This window comes from Cornus florida, unplaced genomic scaffold, assembly GCF_030987335.1.
Source record: "Cornus florida cultivar Cherokee Brave unplaced genomic scaffold, ASM3098733v1 CherokeeBrave_3.0.0_Hap2_Chr06, whole genome shotgun sequence".
Classification (NCBI taxonomy): Eukaryota; Viridiplantae; Streptophyta; class Magnoliopsida; order Cornales; family Cornaceae; genus Cornus; species Cornus florida.
In genome coordinates, this window is record NW_026775576.1 from 52,274,920 (window position 1) to 52,283,050 (window position 8,131).

Here is an 8,131-nt window from a genome sequence, read left to right on the forward strand (position 1 = left end):
AGGTATCCATCAATTAGGTTCATCAGATCAGATTAACTAGGTCAAGATCAAGGTCCATCAAGTTGCATGCCTAACAGTTAAGTTTTCAGTATGCATTTGTGCATTGTGAAGCATAAACGAGTATAAAATCCAACGAGAATCTAATTGACACATTTATACAGACTAAATTGCATCCACATGATCATTTCAAATTTTCTTTATTTTCAAAACTTAACAATTGCTTCTATACACAAGGTATTAAACATGAGCTTCATCTCCGACAAGTTTCAAATTACACTATCATTGCTTTACAAAAATGTACTACCAAAAATGCTATATTGCACCCCCAAACTTGAATAACACATTGTCCTCAATGTAGAATAACAACTAACATCTACTGAAAATTAAAGAGAATAACAAGAACAAAAATACCAAGAAAAGGAGGACAGTGCATGGCGAGGTGACAAAAAGCTCCCATGTGAAGTCCAACAAAAACAGGCCCCCAAACTTGAATTATGCAACTTGCAAAGGAACACTGAGAAAAATAGATGGGAATACAAAAGACAGAAATAATAATGAAACATTAAAAGAAAATAATTAACAGACAATAAAAGAAAAAAGCGAATTTTTATTCAAAAGCAGGTGGACATGATTACAAAAAGAACTGAAATTCTATCATGTCTAACTAGAACAACTAATGCATAACACATTCCCATGTTCAAAAATTAGAACAAAAACAGAAAATAGAAACATAAACATGTGAAACAAAAGACAAATCACGAACGGGCAACTAGCTATGGGCCAGGGGGGAAATGGGCAAGGATGGTATTGAGGAGGGATTGAGTTTCACGCCTTTTATCCTGTGCCACACGACGGTCCTCAGCTGCAACACGACGGTCTTCCTCCTCACGCAAGGAGTCCTCTCGAACTATCCTAGTGTAGTCCGCCAAGGTATGCTCAAAACGATCCATCCGAGCATGGATACCGGCGATGCCAGCGTGTAGAAAAGCATGGTCCTGCTGAGAGTCAACAGGGGGTACTTCCCAGTCAGCATCCTCAGCCATGGGATCATCCTCGGAAAAAGGAGGAGATGGAGAGCGGGGAGATAGAGGAGCAGCGGGCTGATGGGGTCGAGAATGGCCAAGAACATTGTTCCAACGTCGGATGGTAAAAGTTTGAATCTTTTTGTCCTTTTTTTCATGGGGAGAAACAATGAAGCCTTTGTACTTTAGAAGCTTGGTGATGAAGAAAGGTAATGGCAAAGCCTAAGCTTGAGCTCATTGATACTAGCCTTTAAGGCAGTCGTCCCAGAACCGCATAAATTGGCTCCAAATGAGCTCCGAAATAGAGATCCATTGGCCTTGGTCCAGGGCATACAAAGCTTATAACATCAGACCTTGGCGCTCGGTACTGTGCACCAAGGGGCAGATATTGTGCTTAAGCACGGAGTCAAAGAACCACACGCGCTCAGGGAGGGTGGATTTTAGTGTATAGCTCCAGGGTCGATGAGGATCATCCACGTTGCAAATGGTGGCAACAACTTGCTCTACAGTTAAATTATCAGGTTCCTTATATAAAGGAAGATTCTCACGATTCACAATATCATCGGGGCACTCTAGAGGATAGCCGGAGACCTCCACAATGTCAGCCAAGGTAAAGGAATAAGGGACACCATCAATGGATGTGGTGAGAGAGATAGGCGGCCCTTCAAGATAAGTGAGATTCTGGTAGAAGAGGCGCACCACACGAGGATAGGCAATCTTTGCAATGGGCTTGCAAATGTGTTGAATGCGCCAGTTAGCTAATACCGCGATAGCCCAAGAAGTGGTGGGAAGAGTGGCAAAGACATCCATGAGCGGAAAAAGAAGCTCATAGTTGATCTTTTTCATGAGCCAAGGTTCTCGGGGTTGCTCACGATTAACAGCGGGGGCATCCGTAGAGGGCTTAGGACTGCGAGAAGGTTCGGTAAAAGACATTTGGAGAGGCGGATGTGGATGGGGAATTTCAGCGAGCACCTGGTGGGCACCAATAGAGAGGAAGGGTGAGAGTGAGAGTAATGGATGACAAAACTCAAAAAATTTTGGACAAAAATGCTCTCAAGCCTAGAGCAACAACATCAACAAACACTTACACCTCCAAATTTTCATGCCCACACTCCTCAAGATGATAACAACAATTAAACAAAACAAAACCAAAAAAAAAAAAAAAAAAAAAATGATGAAAGGAAAAGAATGAAGAAGCATACCTTAAGAGGATGATGGGGAGAAGGATGGATGGAATGAGGAAGGAGGATGGAGGTGGTGGGTATTTATAGGAGTGTAGTGTATGAATGGGGGAGAGGGAAAGTTAGGGAAGTTATGGAGGAGAAGTGATGGGGGGAGGTCGTGGAGGTGATGGAGGGAGTGGGTGAGGTAACTGAAACAAATGGTAGAGGCAAAGTCAGATTTTAAAGGGAAGGGGTTAGTTCGAGCGCTCGAAGGTGGTCTTCGAGTGATCAAAAATTCGGCCGAAAGCTTTAAAACCGTGGGACGCAAACTTCAAGTGGTCGAAGAAGGCTCTTCGAGCGATCGAGCGTCTGATGGAATGACATAGAGGCCCGGATGCAACGTAGGAGCACTCGAAGGTGGTCTTCAAGCGCTCGAAAATTCAGTAGAGGCAAAAATCCAGTCTACGAGCGCTCAAAGGAGAGGCTTTGAGTGCTCGAAAACCTAGCAGTGAGCATTTTGGCACTTTCAAGCACTCGAACTGCAGTGCAAAATTTCTCTAAGTCCTATGAGCACTTGGATTGCAATCTTTGCTACACAGTAATGGTAACAAGGTCAGAGAGTGTGCCAATGTAGGACTTAAATGCTCGGATGGACTTGGGAAACCATGATCAACGAGTGCATTGAAAATAGGAGGTTATGCACAAGAGTACCATTCCGAAGGTCTGATGAAATTGCTGGATAGAGCTGAAAACTTCCGAGAATGAAGACAAGGGTTGAGAAAGTCTAAGAAAACCAGTCTGAATTGCGGGAACACAATATAAGATAGTTCCAGAAAAATTAAATTTTGGCTTTTCTTAACTATTTCCCAGAAAATTTTAAGGCATGAGTAATTGAAAATTAGGGAAGCATGGAAATAGAAAGAATTTCTTCCCTCGAATGTTAAATTTAATGTCGATAGCTAGACGAACTAGGCGTAGCATGGCGCATTAATCCTCATAGTTTGGGTCCGTCAAGAGGACTTTCTCAACTTTGCGGATTGGGACTATGCCGTCAATGTAAGGCTTAAGCCGTTGGCCATTAACCTTGAATAGAAATCCATCAGCCGGATCTTGAAGCTCGATTGCGCCATGAGGAAAAACAATATTGATGAGATAAGGACCATCCCATCTTGACTAGAGTTTACCGGGAAAGAGTTTCAAGCGGGAATTAAAAAGCCAAACTTTTTGGCCCGGGGCAAAAGACTTGTTGATAATGTGTTTGTCATGAAATGCTTTGGTCTTTGCCTTGTAAATTTTTGCACTTTCGTATGCATCATTGCGGATTTCCTCAAGTTCATTTAGTTGCAAAGCACGAGTAGAGCCGGCTTGTTTGAGATCAAAGTTGAGCCTTTTTATGGCCCAATAAGCGCGGTGCGCTAATTCGACTGGGAGATGACAAGCTTTTCCAAAGACAAGCCTATATGGCGACATGCCAATGGGTGTCTTGTAAGCCGTCCAGTAAGCCCAAAGTGCATCTTTTAGTCTTAATGACCAATCTTTGCGGTTCGGTCGAACCGTTTTTTCCAAGATATGCTTAATCTCCTGATTAGATACTTCCACTTGACCACTCGTTTGAGGATGGTAAGGTGTGGCAACCTTGTAAAGGACGGAGTACTTTGAGAGGACAGATTTAAGGTAACGATTTCAGAAATGAGATCCACTATCACTAATGATTGCTTGAGGCGTACCAAAACGACTAAAAATGTTGGACTGAATGAAGTTGATCACTACTTTATGATCACTGGTTTTGGTAGCTTCGTCTTTAACCCACTTGGAAACATAATCCACGCTACAAGGATGTACTCATAGCCATAGGAAGATGGAAATGGTCCCATGAAGTCGATCCCCCACACATAAAAAATTTCTATGATTAAGATGGGAGTGAGGGGTATCATGTCTCTTTGGGACATGGATCCGAGCCTTTGACATCGCTCACATGATTTACAGAAATTTTATGCATCCCGAAACAAGGAAGGCCAATAAAATTCTCTTTGAAGGACTTTGTCAGCGGTCTTTTTGGCACTAAAGTGTCCTCCACAAGCAAGAGTATGGCAGAAATTTAGAACACTTGTGGTTTCGGTTTCGGGGATGCATCGCCGGATGATTTGGGGCAATATTTGAACAATTCCAGATCTTCCCAAAAGAAATGCTTAACTTGGGAAAAGAACTGGTCTTTCTCCTGTTTAGACCAATTGGACGGAATTTTTCCTACCTCTAGGTAGTTCACAATGTCCGCAAACCATAGGAGACTTAAATGAGAAATTTGAAAAAGTTGCTCATCCGGAAAGGAATCACGGACTGCTGCAAATTCAGAAGATTTTTCAATGAGTAAGCGAGAAAGATGGTCTGCAACAACATTGTCGGTCCCCTTTTTATCCTGGATTTCAATGTCAAACTGTTGAAGTAGGAGTATCCATCGAATTAGGCGGGGTTTGGTTTCTTTTTTCACGAGCAAGTGCCTAAGAACGACATGATCCGAAAAGACTATGACCTTGGAGCCAAAAAGATAGGAATGGAATTTATCCAAGGCATACACCACAGCTAGCAATTCTTTTTCAGTGGTAGTGTAATTTAACTGAGCATCAAAGAGAGTCTTGCTAGCATAATAGATAATGTATGGAAGTTTTTCCACACGTTGGCCTAAAATCGCGCCTAATGCATAATCGGATGCATCACACATGATCTCAAAAGGAAGAGACTAATTTGGTGGTTTCATGATTGGGGCAGATGAGAGGAGAGTGCGGAGTTTAATGAAAGCTTCCATGCAAGCTTCATCAAAATTGAACGGAACATCTTTAGCAAGAAGATTACATAAGGGCCGGGAAATTTTGCTAAAATCTTTTATGAATCGACGATAGAATCCGGCATGGCCAAGGAAGGAGCGGACTTGACGGACAGAATTCGGAGGAGGAAGATTAGAGATCAACTCTACTTTGGCCTTGTCCACCTCAATTCCCCCTTTAAAAACGACATGTCCTAGAACAATGCCTTCTTGGACCATAAAATGGCTTTTCTCCCAACTTAGAATAAGATTTGTCTCTTTACATCTTTGGAGTACAAGAGATAAATTATGGAGACATGAGTCGAAGGAGAAGCCAAAGACGGAGAAATCGTCTATGAAAACTTCCAAGAACTTTTCAACCATCTCAGAAAATATGGACATCATGCACCTTTGAAATGTTGCCGGAGCATTGCATAGCCCAAAAGGCATGCATCGATAAACAAAAGTTCCAAAGGGACATGTGAAAGTTGTGTTCTTTTGATCTTGGGGGGCGATTGCCACTTGGTTATAGCCGAAATAACCGTCAAGAAAACAATAGTAGCTTTAGCCGGCTAGCCTTTCTAGGATTTGATCAATGAATGAGAGTGGAAAATGATATTTCCTAGTTGAAGAGTTAAATTTTCGGTAGTCAATGCACACATGCCACCCGGTGGGGGTTCGTTGCGACACGAGCTCACCCACTGAATTTTCAACAACGGTGAGGTCGGATTTCTTGGGGATAACTTGCGTGGGGCTTACCCACTTGCTATCGGAGATGGGGTAGATGATTCCTATATCTAGCAATTTGATCACTTCTTTCATGACCACTTCCTTCATATTAGGATTCAACCGGCACTGAACCTCTCTAGTAGACTTTGTGTCGTCCTCCATGTGAATGCGATGCATACAAATAGAGGGGTCGATTCTTTTTAAATCAGCCACTGCCCAGCCAATAGCTTCTTTATGCTCTTAAAGCACCGCTAAAAGGCTGGTTTCTTGGTCCTTAAGAAGGTCTAATGCAATGATGACCGGAAGAGTTTGATTTGCACCAAGAAACACATACTTGAGGTGAGCCGGGAGCGACTTTAGCTCAAGTTATGGAGGAGATTTCAATGACGGGACTGGAGGAGTAGTGAAGAGTTGAGGTTAGCGGTTCTTTTAGAATTTTTAAAGGAAAAGTATCCATGATAGCACCAACATCAAGTAAAGAATTGACTTCTTGGATGGATTGATCAATATCAAAGTTTGAGAAGTCAAAATGAGACATGCAAGTTTCAAGGGGATCCTTGGTTAGGATGAAGGGGAGAGATTCTCCAACCACTTCATCGATGACATCAACAAGAAAACAATCATCCTCATTAGAGGGATGTTGTGTTGCATGAAAGATATAGAGTTTGACTTGCATGTTCCCAAAGGCAATGTCCATCACCCTGGTTCGGCAATTAATGGAAACATTAGCCGTAGCTAAGAATGGCCTACCGAGGATCATGGGAATATGCTCTTTTGGTTCATGGACCGGTTTCGTGTCAAGAACCACAAAGTCTACCGGGAAGTAGAATTTGTCCACTTTGATTATGATATCCTTAAGAATGCCTCGTGGGTGCTTGACCGATCTATCGGCAAGTTGCAAGACCACAGAAGTTAGCTTAAGATCTCCCAAACCAAGCTGTAAGTAAACTGAGTATGGAATTAAATTCATACTAGCTCTTAAGTCAAGGAGGGCCCTCTCTATCTTGTTGTAACCAATGACACATGAGATTGTCGGGGCACCCAGATCCTTATACTTGGGAGGAGTGCTGTGCTGAATGATAGAACTAACATTCTTAGTCAACCTCACTTTCTTTGGCAAATGATTTTTGGAAGTGCGTTTTTGAGTGCACAAATCCTTAAGAAATTTTGCATAGGGAGGGATTTGCTTGATAGTATCTAAGAGAGGCAAGTTGATCTTCACTTGCTTGAAAATTTCCCACATATCTTGAATTTTACAATTCTTGTTCCCAAAATGTGTTGACTCTTGGAGACGTTGAGGAAACAGAGCTTTTGGCTCATAAGAAGTTTCCACATTTGGGGTAACAAGCTTGGGATTTTCATATGTAGGATTTGGATTAGAAGAGTTGGTACTTGGATTTGGATTTTTCGAAGGAGAATTTTTCTCATCCTTGTTTCCATCAATCTTTTTTTCAACAACTCGACCACTCCTAAGGGTGGTGATTGTTTGAACATGTTCATGACTCGGCCCACTCGGAGGAGGGGATTCATCAATCACATGCATCCCTCTAGGATTTTCAAATGGTTGAGCGGGAAGCTTACCCTTGTCCTTTTGGAGCAATTGATTCATGAAGTTAGCTATTTGACCCACTTGATTCTCAAGCTTAGTTATGGACTGAGTATGAGAGTGAACCATCTGGAGAGTAGGCTGCAAAGATGTCAAGAGTTGTTTATTGGAATCCGTCATTTGCTTATTTAAAGATTCCATCATTTGCTTGTTTGCAGCCAAGATTTCATTGGTTGGAAACACAGTAGGTTGATTAGAGACATTTGGATTATACGGAGGATGGTAACTTGAAGAGGCTGGAAATTGCCTATTTTGAAATTGAGAAGGGGGCTGATTTTGATGCCCCGAATTTTGGAATTGAGAATTTTGTGGGGCTTATTGTCTCCACGAGAAATTCAGATGATCTCTCCATCCCGGATTGTAAGTATTGAGATATGGATTATTCCCGGGCCTCGAGAACATCGCATTTACTTACTCTTGATTGGGATTGGAAAGTTGCTCCGGTGTGGGGCAATCTTCCAAGAGATGGAATGGACTAGTACATGATGCGCAAACCGCACTTGCCGAATTTTGAGACAAAGAGGGGGAAAGATATGGTGCCATCAATTAATAAAATTTATAAGCTATGGCATCCACTTGAGATGATTCTTCTCTCATTGTCTTCGGTTGACAAGGGTTGGTGTTCTTTGTATTGGTTGAGGTTGGACCACCATGAGAATTATGCTATAACGAGTGTTCACTCAAATTCTCAAGTAAGGTCCATGCCTTATTTGCACTTTTAGACATGAACATCCCCCCACAAGATGAGTCAACCATGAATCTATGTGGTTCGGTTAACCCAGCATAGAAGGCTTGCACCAACTGCCATTTT